Below are 24,359 nucleotides of genomic sequence, written 5' to 3'. Positions count from 1 at the left end.
TGATAATCTACATCAGCTGCAGTGATCGGTTCAGTGATAATCTACATCAGCTGCAGTGATCGGTTCAGTGATAATCTGCATCAGTTGCATGCTCGGTTCAGTGATAATCTACATCAGCTGCAGTGATCGGTTCAGTGATAATCTACATCAGCTGCAGTGATCGGTTCAGTGATAATCTACATCAGCTGCAGTGATCGGTTCAGTGATAATCTACATCAGCTGCAGTGATCGGTTCAGTGATAATCTACATCAGCTGCAGTGATCGGTTCAGTGATAATCTACATCAGCTGCAGTGATCGGTTCAGTGATAATCTACATCAGCTGCAGTGATCGGTTCAGTGATAATCTACATCAGCTGCAGTGATCGGTTCAGTGATAATCTACATCAGCTGCAGTGATCGGTTCAGTGATAATCTACATCAGCTGCAGTGATCAGCTGCAGTGTTCAGTGATAATCTACATCAGCTGCAGTGATCGGTTCAGTGATAATCTACATCAGCTGCAGTGATCGGTTCAGTGATAATCTACATCAGCTGCAGTGATCGGTTCAGTGATAATCTACATCAGCTGCAGTGATCGGTTCAGTGATAATCTACATCAGCTGCAGTGATCGGTTCAGTGATAATCTACATCAGCTGCAGTGATCGGTTCAGTGATAATCTGCATCAGCTGCAGTGATCGGTTCAGTGATAATCTGCATCAGCTGCAGTGATCGGTTCAGTGATAATCTGCATCAGCTGCAGTGATCGGTTCAGTGATAATCTACATCAGCTGCAGTGATCGGTTCAGTGATAATCTACATCAGCTGCAGTGATCGGTTCAGTGATAATCTACATCAGCTGCAGTGATCGGTTCAGTGATAATCTACATCAGCTGCAGTGATCGGTTCAGTGATAATCTACATCAGCTGCAGTGATCGGTTCAGTGATAATCTACATCAGCTGCAGTGATCGGTTCAGTGATAATCTACATCAGCTGCAGTGATCGGTTCAGTGATAATCTACATCAGCTGCAGTGATCGGTTCAGTGATAATCTACATCAGCTGCAGTGATCGGTTCAGTGATAATCTACATCAGCTGCAGTGATCGGTTCAGTGATAATCTACATCAGCTGCAGTGATCGGTTCAGTGATAATCTACATCAGCTGCAGTGATCGGTTCAGTGATAATCTACATCAGCTGCAGTGATCGGTTCAGTGATAATCTGCATCAGCTGCAGTGATCGGTTCAGTGATAATCTGCATCAGCTGCAGTGATCGGTTCAGTGGTAATCTGCATCAGCTGCAGTGATCGGTTCAGTGATAATCTACATCAGCTGCAGTGATCGGTTCAGTGATAATCTACATCAGCTGCAGTGATCGGTTCAGTGATAATCTACATCAGCTGCAGTGATCGGTTCAGTGATAATCTACATCAGCTGCAGTGATCGGTTCAGTGATAATCTACATCAGCTGCAGTGATCGGTTCAGTGATAATCTACATCAGCTGCAGTGATCGGTTCAGTGATAATCTACATCAGCTGCAGTGATCGGTTCAGTGATAATCAGGTTCTCTTCTTTATAAGTGTGTTATTCTATTTGTTTATTTGTGCGTTCTAGTTTTATTTGTGTTTTGTTAGAAATAGGTTAATAGTGTAATTATTTGATTCCCTTTTTTATTTGTATTTATATACTACAATTTGTTTCTATTTGTCTTTGTTACTTCTTTTTGATATTTGTGAGCCTTATTTTTGTATATATTTTTATATTTATATAGTTCGCCCAAGGAGCCATACAAGCTAGAACCGCCACTGGGTTTGCTTATTATAAGGAATCCAAAATGATTTATACTTTTACTTTTGAAGTATATATTTTAGCAATTACATTTACTTTTGATACTTAAGTATATTTAAGCAATTAGACACGAGGGGGTGTGGTAAATGGCCAATATACTAAGGGATGGTCTTGTTGCTGACTGCCTGGATACAGCCCTTGGCGGTGGTGTATTGGCCATATACCACAAACCCCCGAGGTGCCTTATTGCTATTCTAAACTGGTTAACAACGTAATTAGAGCAGTAAAAATACATGTTTTGTCATACGTGTGGTATATGGTCTGATAGACCACGGCTGTCAGACAATCAGCATTCAGGGCTCAAACCGCCCTGTTTATAAGTAAAACCAAATACTTTTAGACTTTGAATCAAGTAGTATTTTACTGGCTTTTACGTGAGTAATTTACTACTAAGCTTTCGTTATTTTTACTCAAGTTTGACAATTGTATACTTTTCCACCACTGACTGTTAAATGTAATTCAAGCAATCAGCCCGTCAAGTATTCAACCAAGTGCGGCTAGAAGGCGACACTGGGTGCAGTTTCCTTCCTTAACCACTGGGGGGACGCATTTGCCGTGAGTGTCCATTAAAGCTACAATATGTAACTTTTTGGGCTACCCAATAAAATCACATCGAAATGTGAGTTATAGATCTATCATACGCATTGAAAGCAAGTTTATGTTCTATGTGCACTATTTCTATGCTTCCCATTCTTACGTTTCATTTTTGATTATTTTACTTCTGGTTTTGTACAGCAGCTTCAAACAGCTGACAATACAATATTTTTGATTATGGAAAATATAATTCACAGCGAATCAGAGGGTACAATGATTTTCAACCCAATTTCTGCTTGTTTTGTCACGTAAACTGAAATTAGGAGAGCTATTCTAATTTTAGCAACCAGGAAATGGCAAAGCTATTTGGCGCAGCTGTCTAAGGCACTGCATCTTAGTGTCACTATAGTACCTGGTTCAAATCCAGGCTGTATCACATCCTGCCGTGATTGGGAATCTCATAGGGCGGTCCACAATTGACCCAGCGTCGTTGGTTTGGCTGGAGTAGATGTCATTGTAAATAAGAATTTGTTCTTAACTGACCTGTCTGGTTAAATATATATAAATATATTTAAAGTAGCCTTGTCTTGTTGCACTCTGTTACACCCTAGTCCAGTAGATGTCAGCAGTGTCTTCAACAACACTGTGCGCTGCTTTCACAGCATCATATGTTCGCTGGACACGTGTTTCTTCAAGAACTATGTTGGTTACCTGTGTTATACGGCGACATAATATAACTACACCCCCTGAATGTTTCCGGTAAATAACTTCGGGTAAGCAGGCAGCATTTGTCAACCAGATTGGGCTAAAGTTATCAATTTCCCTCAATGTAGCCTGGGGCAGTGGTTGGGATGTTGTAGGAACAGTAGGTAGGCTATGTAGCATATATAGTGTTTTGTTTCTTTAAAACGGCGTAAAGATACACCAGAACAAAGAGAATAATAGCGTGTTGAGCGGACAGTCGCCCTTGCAGACAAGGTCATCTATTTTCAATTGAGAATATTACAATTCTTAGGCTATAGTTGTTTTCAAGAAATCAAAAGCACAATTAAACACTTTTATATTTTTTAACTGTCTGTTCAATCTCAAAAGAGAGATAAAGAGTGGGAGAGAGAGATGTGCCTCCACGCCAACTTTGTATTCAACACAAGTATTGTCATTAAATTCTCCGTTCTGACCCATTCTTAATATCGTCACTAAACTGCTGACTCCGGCGTTTTAAACTTGAATGCCCGCGGATTGACAGTGACAGACGTTGTCATTCCATCCAGCATCGTTTAACATCCTCACTCTCCTCATCCTCGTCCGCTGGCCGAGGCGCGCTCCTCTCCTCTCGAACCCACGGTAGCGCACTGCTGGCATTGGCAGCGGCAGGGAGTCCACGGACGGGGGAGGGTAGGCATTGAATGACAGTACGCGGTGTGGTGTGCAGTGGGCGCGGAGGGCTTACCCGGTCTGCCCTATATGGTTGTGGAATTAGCTCCATGCTAATATCGGCAGGAGAGGCAAAGCATCGCGTTTCTGTCTAGCCTACTGCCTCTCTAGTCAGTGGTGTCTTTCAGAGTCTAAACAGGCTCCTTCACAGCCATGGCTGAGGGCGGAGAAGGGGAAGATGATATACAGTTCTTGCGAACTGTAAGTAGATACATTATTTGCCTACTTTTTATGCATAACAAATGCGTTTTCTTTTCTTGTATCGAGTGTGGATATGGTTTTATATTGCTACAACTGATGCTGGATAGAGAGAAAGAAAGAGTGTCCTTTGCTTGAATACCTGGACTATTGCTAGATCTGGATATTACAACTTTCAAAATTATTCTAATGCTCTGTCTTAAAATATATGTTTTTTTTGTGCAGTTTTATTTTGTGGTGTTTTATATAATGCATGAGATTCTGCCCTTTTTGGGGAAATTGTCCTATAAGTGTATGGTGCACGTTATGGGCTGCAGCGCAGTGACCTAGCGGCATTTTGGCTCCGCGAGCACCTGTCGCCACACTGGGATTTAAATGAAAGTCCCAGCTACACGTGCAAGGGGCACATTTATGGGCCTACATAACCATAACCAAATGTTTAAAAAACAATGCAGGATAAAAGTTGTGATTTTTATATGAACTTTCTAATATGATTCGTTTGGAGTATGGTTGTGTTGTCAGATCTGCTGGCCTCTATAATGACAATTATTTATAGATTAAACTTGAAGAACATAAGGTTTCTTGTTTTTTTTTCTCTCGGGTTTTCTATCTGCGTGTGGGTTGTAAAAGTCCTTTTCTGATAGGCTGTTGTTGATTTAATCGTCAAGCGAAAAGCCAAAGCTATTTTTACCTGTGTGCTTTGCTTTGACACAGGGTGAGATGTTTTAATACGTTCTGTTCACACGTTAGAGAACCCTAGGCAAGGCTCAGCTATTTTAGTGGTCACCGCAGATTGCTTTCTTACCATAGGCTACATAGGGTAGATGTTGGGGTACAAGGCAGTTATTTTTTTGTTAAAGATATGATGTACATGTTGGCCTGGTGTGAATAACCATCCATCATAGTTGGTTGACCATTGACATACCAGCCTTTACCACCTTGGGACACTGGAGATGTGTGTGTCACCTATAACCCAGCTAATTCAGTATGGTTCCTAAAGGTATCAGGGTAACACCTGTCCCAATGGGCTACTGGTTGTAGACTATAGCTTGTGTACATTCAGATAATGACCTCTATTAAGAGGTCATTATAAAAGGCTTATGCCTAATGCTTGGAGTTTGGATCATTTGTGAAATCTTAGACATGCTGTTGCCTATAAACTGTTATACGATGGAGAATAACACATTACATTTGGTGGTTTGGTTTTCGCTCTTAGGAGCAACTTGAATTTGGATGTTGATCCAAATGATTAAGTGAGCATAATTGATTTGTACCATAGCATTATCTAGAGTTGGTTTTAGATCCGTAGCGTACAGTACGTTATCATAGAGAGAAAACCCAGTGGTGGCTGTTTGACAGGTGACAGGTCGGCCACCAGTATTTAACAGGCCTGCGATATGCTGACCCCGATGGCTCTCAGATTCCCGACACTCACACCACTCAATGGCATCCTGATTATCTGATGACAACAGACATATTCCAGGAGGGTTTCCCCCCCGGGCCCCAAGTACACATGACATTATGTCAATAGTCTAATCAGGCTTTAGTCTGTCACAAAATACTATCAATAGTCAGTCGATACATAAACATGCACGTCAGTGTTCATTTCATTTGAAATGTGTTATTAGAGATGATAGATATGATTTATATGTCATTCATAATTGAGTTAATGTGATGTGTATCATTTGTCATTTTGGTTGATGTACCATTACAGATATTATATTATTCCAACAGATAGTCTTTATGTCCATTCATATTTTATATTTGTATCTTTAGATGTTTATTTATTCTTCAGGATATCTTCAAATATCTGAAGTGCATTATCAACATCCTCAACAAGCCCTGGTATTTAGAACGATCAACGGATCTTCCAAGATGTGTAAGGCCTAGGATATGATTAAATTATCAGCATGCCACCAGATCTGGGGATCGAGGCCGGAGTGTGTTATGCTGTTGAGGTGTAAAAGTGATAAGCCTGGCAGAGCCCTGGGCCTCTCATATACCTAGGTCTCTCAGTCGGGAGGAATTAAGGAAAAGGATTTTGAGTGGAAGAGGGACGCGTTACATCACCATGACAACCTCAATATGAAGGATACCCCCCGAATAAGGTACCGGGTAGGGAGTGGACTATTTTAATTAGGTTTTTCACTCACCGCGTTTATTCCTGGCAAATGTCTGTCCTCACTCTGGTACCCTATGGACAAACATTAAGAATACGCTACGTGATGAGTTAATGCCTATTAGGCAGCTAGGTGAATTGATCATGCTACTTTGTATCCGTTGTTTTTTGGCAACCTTGTACTTTACGAAGTTTTTGGAACAGATTCCTGTTAGAACGTTCCACAAATGATACCCATCCGTTCGAAGTTAGGTGCGACTTGAAGACTTTGTAGTTCTTTAAGTTGTCCAGAACAAGCTACGTTTCCATCCAACTGGCTACATATTTTCTAGATAATATTCTAAAATCCGCATGAAAACATCACGCGCATTTTCCCACAAGGAATATGTTTCCATCTAATTGATTTGTTGCGGATAAAAGACTGTGCGTGATGACGTAGTGCACATAAACAAATGCATTTGTTCTTAAATTCCCATGTACTGAATGCAAAAATACAAGTTAAATGTGTTTCCATTGCATGTTCAACTCTACTGATGATTTTCTCACCTCCCATAAATGTTGCGTTAAATAGCGAATGTGCCCCAACAGTTTGCAGATACAGTGTGGGTATAGCCTATATACATGATGAGATTATTATGGACAAACGACAGCCATGATCATGTCATCGGAATAAGAACTTCAATATTTATTGGAAAGGAGCATCAAGCTCATCACCGTGCACTTTCACCACCCTGTGAAGTTTATCATCATGTATTTCATCTGTAGCCTAATAAACTGCATGCTTTCCCGATGAGTCGTAATGTGATGGTCACAAAACATGTCATCGCGCGCCTCCCAAGTTTACTTGATGGTTATTAAATCAATATTTGCACATAAAAACGTTTCCACCGATAAATATCGCATAATTAATTTACCAACACAAAAAGATCCCACCGTGTCTATAGTATTTTGTTTTGTCGACATTTGGAAAGTCTACTAACAAATGTTCTTGTTCCATCAGACCTGGCATTAAACATTTTTATCCAACATGAAGCCTACTTTACTCCATAAAAAGGTTGGATGGAAACCTGGTTACAGAATTCAAATGGCCGTGGCTTTTATCTGCAGCATTGGCAGCTGTTGAATTGTATGGCCGTATTATTTCGCTGATAGAATATTCTGTCCATGGCGCTATTTCAGGCATCATGGCTGTCTATGTTCAGAATATTAAAGATGACAGAACTCCTTGTATTGCAGTCTGATGAGTATTAGCAACAGGTAGAAGAGCGTTTCCTTTTGAATCGGTAATGGTGTTGCAGGCCTACAGAATATAAATGGAAGAACTATCAACACAACAACAAAATAAGGTAATTTATCTTGCACATCAACTGATGTGTATTCACAAGAGGTGTAGCTTTTTGTAATAATTGTTAATGAGGTTGCAGTCCTGGCAAATGGAAAACAACACGTAAGAATTTGTAGCATTTCCGTGAAATTGGACTTGTTCATCATCTCAGTTACAAAGTGTGATTGTGGAGTCAGAAGTTCAAATGCTTGGATATACAGTAGTGCTGAGCGATTAACCGACATTTCGTATTTTTTCGGTTATTAAAAGCAACTAATTGACCCAAATTCAATTACTTGAAATGTAGTTAGTGTTTTGTGTGCCCGTTTCTCTAGAGGGAAATAAAATAATTTATGAGAAAAGTAATGTCAAGAACTTTGTGGGACCCTGGGCAGAAGGGAGTTGTAGTTTTCATTGAGCAATATTCAACCAAATTCAGTGCAAGAACGTGGTAATTAACTAAAATACCCACAATCCATTGCGCCTGTTTTTCCCCATTTCAGACAGAGATGAATTTACTATGTTAGGTTAGAAACACACAAACTTGCATAGAGAGGAAATGTACACAACAGATGAGAAAGTTAGAGAAAGTTTGTGAAATGATTCCTTATCTACTTTGAAGAGCTAGTGAAATGACTTCGTCAGACAGCTCTGCAGCATGCTTAGGCAGGCTAGCCCACCTCAATAGGATGACTGAAGACAGTACAGTATGGGGAGCAGAAAGAAAGTTGTCTGGCTTTTTGGTTGCTTCTGCCTGAACAGAGATGAGATGATGACTTTAAGGAATGCAAAATCATAAAGTCATCAAATAAAAACGAAGTAATAAACTCAACTGAATTTCTTTTATTATTTCATAGTCATTTCCTGTTTCTTCTATTGATGTCTACCCAATGTAGACCTGACAGAGACAATATTCAATATTTTCAATGTTTTGGCAATTGAATGTTCACTATTTTTGGCTTTGGAATGTCCATTAAAAGCTCTAAAATCATTTTAATGTCGTTATTTCATAATACATTTCATTAATGTTTTAAAAAATTATTGAAATCGTATACCGTGATTATTTTTAAACCGACCGCAAAAGCACTAATCGCTCAGCACTAAAACTACATGTAACTGCCAAAATAAAGGAAACACCAATATAAAGTATGTTAATAGTGCATTGGGGCACCACGAGCCAAAACAGATTTAATGCACCTTGGTATATCTTCTACAAGTGTCTAGAACTCTATTGGAGGGATGTGACACCATTCTTCCACAAACAAAATGAGATAATTTGGTGTTTTGTTGATGGTGATGGAAAGCGGTGTCTCTGTTTCCGCTCCAGAACCTCTTAGAAGTGTTCAGTTGTGTTGAGATCTGGTGACTGAGACGGCTTATAGATGCTTATATGGTTTACAACGTTTTCATGCTCGTAAAACCATTCAATGTCTGCTCTTGCCCTGTGGATATGGGGCATTGTCATCCTACGGGGGCATAGCCACGATAGGCAAAATAATGGCCCAAATAATGGTGTGCCCAGGATTTTTATACATGCACCTAAGCATGATGGGATTTCTTTGCTTAATTAAGTTAGGAACCACTCCTGTGTGGAAGCACCTGCTTTCAATATACTTTGTATACCTCGTCTACTTAAGTGTTTCCATTATTTTGGCAGTCACACATATATTTATATTCCAATGATATCAAATGTTGTGGTTGTGATGTCATACTTGTCATTAACTCAAGGGGTGATATGCAGAGTTGTGTAGGTAGATGCACCTTAAAACGCCCGGTATCTACACCTTTAATCCCAGGTAAAGTGCTTTTCCTAGTCCCTAGCCTAGGTGCTTTTCCTAGTCTCTAGCCTAGGTACTTTTCCTAGTCCCTAGCCTAGGTGCTTTTCCTAGTCCCTAGCCTAGGTGCTTTTCCTAGTCCCTAGCCTAGGTGCTTTTCCTAGTCCCTAGCCTAGGTGCTTTTCCTAGTCCCTAGCCTAGTTGCTTTTCCTAGTCCCTAGCCTAGGTGCTTTTCCTAGTCCCTAGCGTAGGTGCTTTTCCTAGTCCCTAGCCTAGCCCCCCCATGCAGTAGCAGTAGCAGTAGCTGCAGCACAATGCTTATTTGGAGATGATGTTGTTCTGGAAGCATTCTACATTTCATAGGAGAGCTCTTTATATTTAGCCTCTTTAAAACAAAAACAGATGCTGCCAAAGCCCATGTATACACACTGTACTGTGCTCCCCTGCTTGCTGGCTCCCGCCCACACAACACCATCGGTCATCATTGCATCAGCTGGGCAGATAGCACAAGACCAGTGGCATTTTAGCACCATTTAGATAATAAACAGCTTGCTACCGCAGAGTTTTATAGGGCATGAAGATATAGTCAGGACTGTGGAGAATAAGACAAGGATAGCTGTAGGAGCAACACTGTGGAGAATAAGACGAGGATAGCTGTAGGAGCAACACTGTGGAGAATAAGACGAGGACAGCTGTAGGAGCAACACTGTGGAGAATAAGACGAGGATAGCTGTAGGAGCAACACTGTGGAGAATAAGACGAGGACAGCTGTAGGAGCAACACTGTGGAGAATAAGACGAGGATAGCTGTAGGAGCAACACTGTGGAGAATAAGACAAGGATAGCTGTAGGAGCAACACTGTGGAGAATAAGACGAGGATAGCTGTAGGAGCAACACTGTGGAGAATAAGACGAGGATAGCTGTAGGAGCAACACTGTGGAGAATAAGACGAGGACAGCTGTAGGAGCAACACTGTGGAGGATAAGACGAGGATAGCTGTAGGAGCAACACTGTGGAGAATAAGACGAGGATAGCTGTAGGAGCAACACTGTGGAGAATAAGACGAGGATAGCTGTAGGAGCAACACTGTGGAGAATAAGACGAGGATAGCTGTAGGAGCAACACTGTGAGGAATAAGACGAAGATAGCTGTAGTAGCAACACTGTGGAGAATAAGACGAGGATAGCTGTAGGAGCAACACTGTGGAGAATAAGACGAGGATAGCTGTAGGAGCAACACTGTGAGGAATAAGACGAGGATAGCTGTAGTAGCAACACTGTGGAGAATAAGACGAGGACAGCTGTAGGAGCAACACTGTGGAGAATAAGACGAGGATAGCTGTAGGAGCAACACTGTGGAGAATAAGACGAGGATAGCTGTAGGAGCAACACTGTGGAGAATAAGACGAGGATAGCTGTAGGAGCAACACTGTGGAGAATAAGACGAGGACAGCTGTAGGAGCAACACTGTGGAGAATAAGACGAGGACAGCTGTAGGAGCAACACTGTGGAGAATAAGACGAGGATAGCTGTAGGAGCAACACTGTGGAGAATAAGACGAGGATAGCTGTAGGAGCAACACTGTGGAGAATAAGACGAGGATAGCTGTAGGAGCAACACTGTGGAGAATAAGACGAGGATAGCTGTAGGAGCAACACTGTGGAGAATAAGACGAGGATAGCTGTAGGAGCAACACTGTGGAGAATAAGACAAGGATAGCTGTAGGAACAACACTGTGGAGAATAAGACGAGGACAGCTGTAGGAGCAACACTGTGGAGAATAAGATGAGGATAGCTGTAGGAGCAACACTGTGGAGAATAAGACAAGGTTAGCTGTAGGAACAACACTGTGGAGAATAAGACAATGATAGCTGTAGGAGCAACACTGTGGAGAATAAGACGAGGACAGCTGTAGGAGCAACACTGTGGAGAATAAGACGAGGATAGCTGTAGGAGCAACACTGTGGAGAATAAGACAAGGATATCTGTAGGAGAAACACTGTGGAGAATAAGACGAGGACAGCTGTAGGAGCAACACTGTGGAGAATAAGACGAGGATAGCTGTAAGAGCAACACTGTGGAGAATAAGACGAGGATAGCTGTAGGAGCAACACTGTGGAGAATAAGACAAGGATAGCTGTAGGAACAACAATGTGGAGAATAAGACAAGGATAGCTGTAGGAGCAACACTGTGGAGAATAAGACGAGGACAGCTGTAGGAGCAACACTGTGGAGAATAAGATGAGGATAGCTGTAGGAGCAACACTGTGGAGTATAAGGCAAGGATAGCTGTAGGAACAACACTGTGGAGAATAAGACGAGGACAGCTGTAGGAGCAACACTGTGGAGAATAAGATGAGGATAGCTGTAGGAGCAACACTGTGGAGAATAAGACGAGGATAGCTGTAGGAGCAACACTGTGGAGAATAAGACAAGGATAGCTGTAGGAGCAACACTGTGGAGAATAAGACGAGGACAGCTGTAGGAGCAACACTGTGGAGAACAAGACGAGGATAGCTGTAGGAGCAACACTGTGGAGAATAAGACGAGGACACTTGTAGGAGCAACACAGTGGAGAATAAGATGAGGATAGCTGTAGGAGCAACACTGTGGAGTATAAGGCAAGGATAGCTGTAGGAACAACACTGTGGAGAATAAGACGAGGACAGCTGTAGGAGCAACACTGTGGAGAATAAGATGAGGATAGCTGTAGGAGCAACACTGTGGAGTATAAGACGAGGACAGCTGTAAGAGCAACACTGTGGAGAATAAGACTAGGACAGCTGTAGGAGCTACACTGTGGAGAATAAGACGAGGATAGCTGTAGGAGCAACACTGTGGAGAATAAGACGAGGACACTTGTAGGAGCAACACTGTGGAGAATAAGACGAGGACACTTGTAGGATCAACACTGTGGAGAGTCTGTTAGAAGCAGTTTGAATATTAATTATGTTGTTTGATTACATTACTCTATCTCAGTGATTCACTTTGCAGTTATTGTACGATGACTCATCTTTGTTTTAGGCTGTTTTGACCAAGATATATACAAAACAAATGTACAAATATCTGCTGTGTTTGACACAAAAATTACACCGTTTTGTTAAATGTTCCCCAGTGTTTAAACAGTTTATTTGCACTGCTGCTGTTCAAATTCATTACAAATCTGACCACTTTGTCCACAAAAAGATGATTGCATGTCTTGGGGGATCTCTGTCATGTCACAGGGTTGGTGAGAGAACACTAGGATACATTTGGGGTAGTAGAGGTGGTCGGCAGTGGTTTCTATGACGATTAAAATACCATTGTTTGACTCCCCGTCTCTCCAGAGCTCTTTCATCCTGTTGAAATGAAAATGAGAGGATTTAAACTGCTGGGCCAGAGCCACTTGAGATTGGTTTGCAGCCAGGTGGATTTTAGCCAAGGGTGTCTGACTGTCTGTGCCTCTGTGGTACCACAGACAGGTAATGGTGTGTGGGCCAGCTTCCTGAATCCAGATTAGTCCTATAAATTTATTAATAATCTGTCTTTATCAGAAAACTGAAATTGGTCCTATAAAGTTTGGAATGAACCATTGTTGTGTGTTTGGGGCCAGGTTTGTCCAGTGGTATTGCAGATATGACAGGTGTTGATCCATGCCCAGGTTTACCTGTGGTATTGCAGACATGACAGTGCTCAGAGTCATCACTATCCTCCAGGAGAGGGTCAGAATCACCATCTGTCCTCCCCTAGGGGCTCAGAGTCATCACTGTCCTCCACTAGGGGCTCAGAGTCATCACTGTCCTCCCCTAGGGGCTCAGAGTCATCACTGTCCTCCACTAGGGGCTCAGAGTCATCACTGTCCTCCACTAGGGGCTCAGAGTCATCACTGTCCTCCCCTAGGGGCTCAGAGTCATCACTGTCCTCCACTAGGGGCTCAGAGTCATCACTGTCCTCCACTAGGGGCTCAGACTCATCACTGTCCTCCACTAGGGGCTCAGAGTCATCACTGTCCTCCACTAGGGGCTCAGAGTCATCACTGTCCTCCACTAGGGGCTCAGAGTCATCACTGTCCTCCACTAGGGGATCAGAGTCATCACTGTCCTCCACTAGGGGCTCAGAGGCATCACTGTCCTCCACTAGGGGCTCAGAGTCATCACTGTCCTAGGGGCTCAGAGTCATCACTGTCCTCCACTAGGGGTTCAGAGTCAACACTGTCCTCCACTAGGGGCTCAGAGTCATCACTGTCCTCCACTAGGGGCTCAGAGTCATCACTGTCCTCCACTAGGGGCTCAGAGTCAACACTGTCCTCGACTAGGGGCTCAGAGTCATCACTGTCCTCCACTAGGGGATCAGAGTCATCACTGTCCTCCACTAGGGGTTCAGAGTCATCACTGTCCTCCACTAGGGGCTCAGAGTCATCACTGTCCTCCACTAGGGGCTCAGAGTCATCAATGTCCTCCACTAGGGGCTCAGAGTCAACACTGTCCTCCACTAGGGGCTCAGAGTCATCACTGTCCTCCACTAGGGGCTCAGCGTCATCACTGTGCTAGGGGCTCAGTGTCAGCACTGTCCTCCCCTAGGGGCTCAGAGTCATCACTGTCCTCCACTAGGGGCTCAGAGTCATCACTGTCCTAGGGGCTCAGAGTCAACACTGTCCTCCACTAGGGGCTCAGAGTCATCACTGTCCTCCACTAGGGGCTCAGAGTCATCACTGTCCTCCACTAGGGGATTAGAGTCATCACTGTCCTCCACTAGGGGCTCAGAGTCATCACTGTCCTCCACTAGGGGCTCAGAGTCATCACTGTCCTCCACTAGGGGCTCAGAGTCAACACTGTCCTCCCCTAGGGGCTCAGAGTCAACACTGTCCTCCACTAGGGGCTCAGAGTCATCACTGTCCTCCACTAGGGGCTCAGAGTCATCACTGTCCTCCACTAGGGGATCAGAGTCATCACTGTCCTCCACTAGGGGCTCAGAGTCATCACTGTCCTCCACTAGGGGCTCAGAGTCATCACTGTCCTCCACTAGGGGCTCAGAGTCATCACTGTTCTCCACTAGGGGATCAGAGTCATCACTGTCCTCCACTAAGGGCTCAGAATCATCACTGTCCTCCACTAGGGGCTCAGAGTTATCACTGTCCTAGGGGCTCAGAGTCATCATTGTCCTCCACTAGGGGCTCAGAGTCATCACTGTCCTCCACTAGGGGCTCAGTCATCACTGTCCTCCACTAGGAGTTCAGAGTCATCACTGTCCTCCACTAGGGGATCAGAGTCATCACTGTCCTCCACTAGGGGCTCAGAGTCATCACTGTCCTCCACTAGGGGCTCAGAGTCATCACTGTCCTCCACTAGGGGCTCAGAGTCAACACTGTTCTCCACTAGGGGTTCAGAGTCAACACTGTCCTCCACTAGGGGCTCAGAGTCATCACTGTCCTCCACTAGGGGCTAGTCATCAGTGTTGAAGGACAGGGTGTCTGCTTCTCTGGTGCCTAATATTTACTTACTTTACTTTGATTTTAGGCAGGGTGGGATCTCTTGCTTAGCTCTGTTGCAACCTTCCTAAAACACTTTTGTTTGGTTACATTATTGTTATTCTTTATTTTAGCTGTCACGCCCTGGTCTAAGTATTTTGTGTTTTTCTTCATGTATTGGGTCAGGCCAGGGTGTGGCATGGAGTTTTTCTATTGTGGTGTGTTTTGTCTGGGGGTTTTGGTGTGTATGTTAGTGGGATTGTAGCTTAGTAGGGTGTTCTAGGAAAGTCTATGGCTGTCTGGAGTGGTTCTCAATCAGAGGCAGGTGGTTATCGTTGTCTCTGATTGGGAACCATATTTAGGCAGCCATATTCTTTGGTTGTATTGTGGGTGATTGTCCTTAGTGTCCTTGTTCCTGTCTAGGTTAGGTTACATCAGTATAGGCTCTTTCGGTTTTCTTTACGTTTATTGTTTTTTTGTAGTAATTGTATTTAGATTCGTGTTACGTTTGTTTATTAAAACATGGATCGTAATATACATGCTGCATTTTGGTCCGACTCTCCTTCACCATTAGAAAACCGTTACATTAGCCCTGTATGCTTCTCTGGAGCTCCTACCCTGGGAAAGATACTCTAGAGCTCTACCCTAGGAAAGATACTCTAGAGCCCTACCATAGGAAAGATAATCTAGAGCCCTGCCCTAGGAAAGATAATCTAGAGTCCTACCATAGGAAAGATAATCTAGAGTCCTACCATAGGAAAGATACTCTAGAGCCCTACCCTAGGAAAGATACTCTAGAGCCCTACCGTAGGAAAGATACTCTAGAGCCCTACCGTAGGAAAGATACTCTAGAGCTCTACCCTAGGAAAGATACTCTAGAGCCCTACCGTAGGAAAGATACTCTAGAGCCCTACTGTAGGAAAGATACTCTAGAGCCCTACCGTAGGAAAGATACTCTAGAGCCCTACCGTAGGAAAGATACTCTAGAGCCCTACCGTAGGAAAGATACTCTAGAGCCCTACCTTAGGAAAGATACTCTAGAGCCCTACCGTAGGAAAGATACTCTAGAGCCCTACCGTAGGAAAGATACTCTAGAGCCCTACCCTAGGAAAGATAATCTAGAGTCCTACCCTAGGAAAGATAATCTAGAGTCCTACCGTAGGAAAGATACTCTAGAGCCCTACCGTAGGAAAGATACTCTAGAACCCTACCGTATGAAAGATACTCTAGAGCCCTACCGTAGGAAAGATACTCTAGAGCCCTACCGTAGGAAAGATACTCTAGAGCCCTACCTTAGGAAAGATACTCTAGAGCCCTACCGTAGGAAAGATACTCTAGAGCCCTACCGTAGGAAAGATACTCTAGAGCCCTACCCTAGGAAAGATAATCTAGAGTCCTACCCTAGGAAAGATAATCTAGAGTCCTACCGTAGGAAAGATACTCTAGAGCCCTACCGTAGGAAAGATACTCTAGAACCCTACCGTATGAAAGATACTCTAGAGCCCTACCGTAGGAAAGATACTCTAGAGCCCTACCGTAGGAAAGATACTCTAGAGCCCTACCGTAGGAAAGATACTCTAGAGCCCTACCGTAGGAAAGATACTCTAGAGCCCTACCGTAGGAAAGATACTCTAGAGCCCTACTGTAGGAAAGATACTCTAGAGCCCTACCATAGGAAAGATACTCTAGAGCCCTACCATAGGAAAGATAAGAGTAACGTGTATGGTTGCTGCTGTATTACAAAGGGCATATGGGTGAAGTAAATAGTTATTAAACTGTGCCCGTCTTGAATCAGGCTATGAGAAGTCGTTCGGGCCTTCACTCACTCAAGGACCCTGACGGCAGATTGTTTGCCAAAACCTGTCATGTTTGTTGCATTATGTCCGTAGCTTTGAACCAATGTTGACAAGCTCATAAAGCTTCTATGAATTCTGAAAGATGTGGGCCAAGGCTGTTTGTCAACACTGCATTGACTGGGTAGAGAGAAAGATGATTTTAAATGATCTCCTTTCTTATGAATAGGACCCTACATTTTCCTTGATTTAAAACTGGGGCCCTGAGTTTTCCCTGATCTATTAATACAGTCTAGAGGTTACCCTGACCTATTACTACAGAGATTACCCTGATCTATTAATACAGTCTAGATGTTACCCTGATCTATTACTACAGAGATTACCCTGATCTATTAATACAGTCTAGAGATTACCCTGACCTATTACTACAGAGTTTACCCTAACCTATTACTATAGAGGTTACCCTGACCTATTAATATATTCTAGAGGTTACCCTGGCCCATTAATACAGTCTAGAGGTTACCCTGACCCATTAATACAGTCTAGAGGCAACCCTGACCTATTACGACAGAGATTACCCTGACATATTACTACAGTCTAGAGGTTACCCTGACCTATTACTACAGGGTTTACCCTGAGCCATTAATACAGTCTAGAGGTTACCCTGATCTATTACTAGAGTCTAGAGGTTACCCTGATCTATTAATACAGTCTAGAGGTTACCCTGACCTATTACTACAGTCTAGAGGTTACCCTGATCTATTACTACAGTCTAGAGGTTACCCTGACCTATTACTACAGTCTAGAGGTTACCCTGATCTATTACTACAGTCTAGAGGTTACCCTGATCTATTACTGCAGTCTAGAGGTTACCCTGACCCATTAATACAGTCTAGAGGTTACCCTGATCTATTACTACAGTCTAGAGGTTACCCTGATCTATTAATACAGTCTACAGGTTACCCTGACCTATTTCTACAGTCTAGAGGTTACCCTGACCTATTAATACAGTCTAGAGGTTACCCTGACCTATTACTACAGGGTTTACCCTGACCCATTAATACAGTCTAGAGATTACCCTGACCCATTAATACAGTCTAGAGGTTACCCTGATCTATTACTAGAGTCTAGAGGTTACCCTGATCTATTAATACAGTCTAGAGGTTACCCTGACCTATTACTACAGTCTAGAGATTACCCTGACCTATTACTACAGTCTAGAGGTTACCCTGACCTATTACTACAGGGTTTACCCTGACCCATTAATACAGTCTAGAGATTACCCTGATCTATTACTACAGTCTAGAGGTTACCCTGATCTATTACTGCAGTCTAGAGGTTACCCTGACCCATTAATACAGTCTAGAGGTTACCCTGATCTATTACTACAGTCTAGAGGTTACCCTGATCTATTAATACAGTCTACAGGTTACCCTGACCTATTTCTACAGTCTAGAGGTTACCCTGACCTATTAATACAGTCTAGAGGTTACCCTGACCTATTACTACAGTCTAGAGGTTACCCTGACCTATTACTACAGGGTTTACCCTGACCTATTACTACAGAGTTTACCCTGATCTATTACTACAGAGATTACCCTAAACTATTATTACAGTATAGAGGTTACCCTGATCTATTACTACAGAGATTACCCTGACCTATTACTACAGGGTTTACCCTGACCTATTGCTACAGATATTACCTTGACCTATTACTATAGAGATTACCCTGACCTATTACTACAGAGATTACCCTGTCGTATTACTACAGATATTACCCTGACCTATTACTACAGAGGTTACCCTGTCCTATTACTACAGAGGTTACCCTGTCCTATTACTACAGAGGTTACCCTGACCTATTACTACAGAGATTAACCTGACCTATTACTACAGAGATTACCCCGACCTATTACTACAGAAATTACCCTGACCTATTACTACAGAGGTTACCCTGTCCTATTACTACAGAGGTTAACCTGACCTATTACTACAGAGATTACCCTGACCTATTACTACAGAGATTACCCCGATCTATTGCTACAGAGATTACCCTGGCCTATTACTACAGAGATTACCCTGATCTATTGCTACAGAGATTACCCTGGCCTATTGCTACAGAGATTACCCCTACCTATTACTACAGAGATTACCCTGGCCTATTACTACCGAGATTACCCCGACCTATTACTACAGAGATTACCCTGACCTATTACTACAGAGATTACCCCATCCTATTACTACAGAGATTACCCTGTCCTATTACTACAGAGATTACCCTGTCCTATTACTACAGAGATGACCCCGTCCTATTACTAGAGATTACCCTGTCCTATTACTACAGAGATTACCATGTCCTATTACTACACAGATTACCCCGACCTATTACTACAGAGATTACCCTGTCCTATTACTACAGAGATTACCCCATCCTATTACTACAGAGATTACCCTGTCCTATTACTACAGAGATTACCCTGTCCTATTACTACAGAGATTACCCCGTCCTATTACTACAGAGATTACCCTGTCCTATTACTACAGAGATTACCCCATCCTATTACTACAGAGATTACCCCGTCCTATTACTACAGAGATTACCCTGTCCTATTACTACAGAGATTACCCTGGCCTATTACTACAGAGATTACCCTGACCTATTATTACAGTCTGGAGGTTTCCCTGGTGAAGTCACATGTTCAGTCAAATCTTCAATTTCCTTTGTATTAGAACAAAATCTCATACCTGCTTATACCAAATTAAAAATCATTATTCCTGTTTATACCAAGTTGTAAAGCATTATACCTGTTTATAGCAATCTATAAAGATTATAACTGCAGGCTAAAATCTTACCCAAAGTTGTTGCGATATGTTCTATTTGAGGCCCTGAGCTTTGCCTCTCTGTCTTGTGCTTTTCCTTCTCAATTAGCCCCGAAGGAGATCCATTCGTGTGGGCATTGTGAATGAGAGCTACATTTTACCACGTGGGTGTTGGGTTGAATAGAGTAGATCTCATCTTGAATTAGCTACAGTATCACCGTAAGTACAACGGCGTGAGACGTGAGGTGACTCTCAAGATAAATAATTGCCTTCATTAATCAATGGAGAGGACTGAAATAGGATCTGTACTGCTGAGATTTGGGTTTGTTTGGGCCTGGGGAGGATACCAGTTTCATTAAAGGCCGCCTTGAACGTTTCATAGTATGTACAAAGGCTGTTCATGTTTTAATCAGGAGTATTTTACTGTTACCTTTGACTGTCTTCTTTTATTTGTTTATTTGAGCCTTTATTTGCTTGCATCAACTGAATACTGAAGAGGAAAATGTTAGGAATCATTGGATAAGCAATCGAGGCCAATTTTTGTGCAAGAAGTTGTAAGGGTTTTCCTGTGGTGAAGTACAGGCGGACCAAAACGCAGCGTGGTTATATTGATTCATGTTTAATAATAACAGATAAACATGAACACTACAAAACAATAAACGTGGAAAACCAAAAACAGCCCTATCTGGTGCAAAACACAGAGACAGGAACAATCACCCACAAACACACAGTGAAACCCAGGCTACCTAAGTATGATTCTCAATCAGAGACAACTAATGACACCTGCCTCTGATTGAGAACCATACTAGGCCGAAACATAGAAATACACAAAACCTAGAAAAACAAACAGACTGCCCACCCAACTCACGCCCTGACCATACTAAATAAATACAAAAGAAAGGAAATAAAAGGTCAGAACATGACAGTACCCTCCCCAAAGGTGCGGACTACGGCCGCAAAACCTTGACCTATAGGGGAGGGTCTGGGTGGGCGTCTGTCTGCGGTGGCGGCTCTGGCGTGGGACGCGGACCCCACTTCACCATTGTCTTAGTCCGCCTCATTGTCCGCCTCCGTGGCTCTCTAACCATGGCAACCCCTCTCAATGACCCCACTGGACAGAGGGGCAGCTCGGGACAGAGGTGCAGCTGCTCGGGACAGAGGTGCAGCTGTTCGGGACAGAGGGGCGGAAGCTCTGGCGCCTCTGGGCTGAGGGGCTCTGGCGCCTCAGACTCCGACAGCAGCGCAGGACAGGCGAGAGACTCCGGCAGCAGCGCCGGACAGGCGGGAGACTCCGGCAGCAGCGCCGGACAGGCGGGAGACTCCGGCAGCAGCGCCGGACAGGCGGGAGACTCCGGCAGCAGCGCCGGACAGGCGGGAGACTCCGGCAGCAGCGCCGGACAGGCGGGAGACTCCGGCAGCAGCGCCGGACAGGCGAGGCGCACTGTAGGCCTGATGCGTGGTGCTGGCACTGGTGGTACTGGGCCGAGGACACACACAGGAAGCCTGGTGCGGGGAGCTGCCACCGGAGGGCTGGTGTGTGGAGGTGGCACTGGATGGACCGGACCGTGAAGGCGTACTAGAGATCTTGAGAGCAGGGCTGGCACCAACCGCCCTGGCTGGATCTTCACCCTAGCCCGGCAGATGTGGGAAGCTGGGGTGTAGCGCACCGGGCTAAACACGCGTACTGGGGACACCGTGCGAACCACCGCATAACACGGTGCCTGACCAGCACCACGCCTGCCACGGTTAGCACTGCTAGGACCACTGTAGTGCTGAGATGGCACAGGACGTGCAAGGCTAGGGAGATCCATAGGAGGCCTGGTGCGTGAGGCTGGCACAGTCTTCACCAGACCCCTAGCACACACCTCAGGATGAGTATGGAGAGCTGACCCAGGTGCCATTAAATCCCTGACACGCTCCGTCGGGCGAATGTCGTGCCTCATGCACCAAACCAGCAACTCCCTCATATCTCTCTCCTCCAATTTCCACATTAACTCCTTCACAGTCTCTGCTTCGCTCAACTCCAACACCAGCTCTGGTTCTGAGCTCCTCCTTGGCTCCTCACGATAAACGGGGGGAGTTGGCTCAGGTATGACTCCTGACTCTGCCACACTCCCCCTGTGCCTCCCCCCAATACATTTTTGGGGCTGACTCTCGGGCTTCCGTTCGCGCCGCCGTGCTTGCTTCGCCAACCTCCTGTAACCTTCCGCGCACTGCTCCATCGAATCCCAGGCGGGCTCCGGCACTCTCCCTGGGTCGACCGCCCACCTGTCTATTTCCTCCCAAGTAGTATAGTCCATATTCTCCAAGTAGTGCAGCCTCTCCCACTGCTGCTGCTGCTGCTCCTGCTGCTGCTCGTTACCACGCCGCTTGGTGCTGTTGTTGTGGGTGATTCTGTAAGGGTTTTCCTGTGGTGAAGTACAGGTGGACCAAAACGCAGCGTGGTTATATTGATTCATGTTTAATAATAACAGATAAACATGAACACTACAAAACAATAAACGTGGAAAACCAAAAACAGCCCTATCTGGTGCAAAACACAGAGACAGGAACAATCACCCACAAACACACAGTGAAACCCAGGCTACCTAAGTATGATTCTCAATCAGAGACAACTAATGACACCTGCCTCTGATTGTGAACCATACTAGGCCGAAACATAGAAATACCCAAAACCTAGAAAAACAAACATAGACTGCCCACCCAACTCACACCCTGACCATACTAAATATATACAAAAGAAAGGAAATAAAGGTCAGAACATGACAGAAGTTAGGCCCTCTATCCTCAGAAGTTTAAGGAAATGTTTAAAAAAAATGTTTTATTGTCGAATAAATATTCTAGCTAGTCAATAAGTTATTAGCCAAGTCTGTTGCAATAGTCAAGGACATGGATAATGTTGTCCTGCTGGTCTCTGTCTCGTCTCAGATCTCGACTACAGAAGAACAACATGGTCTTATTTCCATAGCTCACCCATCCGTGACATTGAGTTGGGATGACATTTTACAGTCGATTGATGTGGAAACAGTTTCAATCACTCTTAGAAAGTTCTAGCGGTGAAAATCACTGTCAACATATATTTTCCCTCAGATCCAGTCGAGATTCATAACTACTCTATCATATCAAAAAACAGTATCAAGTACTGACTTGTCAGACATCTATTACCGAATAAGGGTTTTGCTCTGTTTCATTGTACAAATGTGGGAACTTAATTTGATCACCCTGTTGTTGCAGGAAATGCAAACTTTTAGTGTTTCCAAAGTTTAAGAAAGCTTATAAAGTTTGTAATTTCCACTTAAAAATGTCAGACTTGCCTTAACTAAAAATGTATTATAATTCACAAAATAATTCACATTTCCTGTTGCTGCAGGATCATTTTCCTGCCGTGAGGAACTGGTCAGATGAAGATCCTAGAAATTATCAAGTCAATTGTCGTGAACGGGGGAAGTCACTCAGAATGGTCTGGAACCTGATTTTAAATTCAGTCTGTGAAGCTTCACACAACTTATATTTAAATGTAGAATGACACAGTGCTGCTATACTGAAGACGTTAACACTGATCTACTGTACCTGGGTCAGTAGTCTGTAAGCTTAAGGCCTCTATTGAATCCACATCGCTGAAGTTCAAATCAAAGCATATCACATTTTATTTGTCACATGAATACAACAGGTTGACTTGTTGACCTTACAGTGACCTTACAGTGAAATGCTGAATACAACAGGTATTGACAGTGAAATGCTGAATACAACAGGTGTAGTAGACCTTACAGTGAAATGCTGAATACAACAGGTGTTTCACCTTACAGTGAAATGCTGAATACAGCAGGTGTAGTAGACCTTACAGTGAAATGCTGAATACAACAGGTGTAGTAGACCTTACAGTGAAATGCTGAATACAACAGGTGTAGTAGACCTTACAGTGAAATGCTGAATACAACAGGTGTAGTAGACCTTACAGTGAAATGCTGAATACAACAGGTGTGGTAGACCTTACAGTGAAATGCTGAATACAACAGGTGTAGTAGACCTCACAGTGAAATGCTGAATACAACAGGTGTAGTAGACCTCACAGTGAAATGCTGAATACAACAGGTGTAGGTAGACCTCACAGTGAAATGCTGAATACAACAGGTGTAGTAGACCTCACAGTGAAATGCTGAATACAACAGGTGTGGTAGACCTCACAGTGAAACGCTGAATACAACAGGTGTAGTAGACCTCACAGTGAAATGCTGAATACAACAGGTGTAGTAGACCTCACAGTGAAATGCTGAATACAACAGGTGTAGTAGACCTCACAGTGAAATGCTGAATACAACAGGTGTAGTAGACCTCACAGTGAAATGCTGAATACAACAGGTGTAGTAGACCTCACAGTGAAATGCTGAATACAACAGGTGTAGTAGACCTCACAGTGAAATAATTAAATAATTAAAGAGCAGCAGTAAATAACAATAGCGGGGATATATACAGGGGGTACCAGTACAGAGTCAATGTGGAGGATATATACAGGGGGTACCAGTACAGAGTCAATGTGTCAATGTGCGGGGGCACTGGTGTCAAGGTAATTGAGGTAATTATGTACATGTAGATAGAGTTATTAAAGTGGCTAAGCATAGATAATAACAGAGTAGCAGCAGTGTGGGTGGGGGGGGGGGCATTGCGGTCGGAGCCCGAGCAGTTGCCATACCAGGAAGTGGATGCAACCATGCTCTCGATGGTGCAGCTGTAGAACCTTTTGAGGATCTGAGGACCCATGCCAAATCTTTTCAGTCTCCTGAGGGGGAATGGGTGTTGTCGTGCCCTCTTCACGACTGTCTTCAGCTTCACAGCGTGATTGAAATTTAAAGGCAATGTTCCCGCTTTAGCGGAGACTGCATTCACGGTAAACCCTGTCGGGTCAATCGGAAATTACTTTTACATTTCTATGGCAGAATCTGTAACTCTTCAGCTTTACTGATTGAATAGAGCTCTAACTTGGCCTGAAATGGCTGACTGTCTGACTTCACTCCTAAAGTACCTGAACGTGCTTTATCGCTTTCTCTCTCTGTCTCTCTCCTTCTCCCTCTGTCTCTCTATCTCTGC

At 43.7% G+C, this 24,359-nt stretch overlaps 1 pseudogene; it reads left to right on the top strand.

The window, feature by feature from the left end:
- The first annotated feature begins 3,919 nt into the window (after positions 1-3,919).
- LOC115140370 (ryanodine receptor 3-like) overlaps positions 3,920-24,359 on the top strand; it is a 310,457-nt pseudogene continuing 290,017 nt past the window's right edge.

This window comes from Oncorhynchus nerka, linkage group LG13 (genome assembly GCF_034236695.1).
Source record: "Oncorhynchus nerka isolate Pitt River linkage group LG13, Oner_Uvic_2.0, whole genome shotgun sequence".
In the NCBI taxonomy this organism is placed as follows: Eukaryota; Metazoa; Chordata; class Actinopteri; order Salmoniformes; family Salmonidae; genus Oncorhynchus; species Oncorhynchus nerka.
The sequence above is the reverse complement of the archived record's forward strand: the minus strand, read 5'-3'. Positions and strand labels throughout refer to the sequence as shown.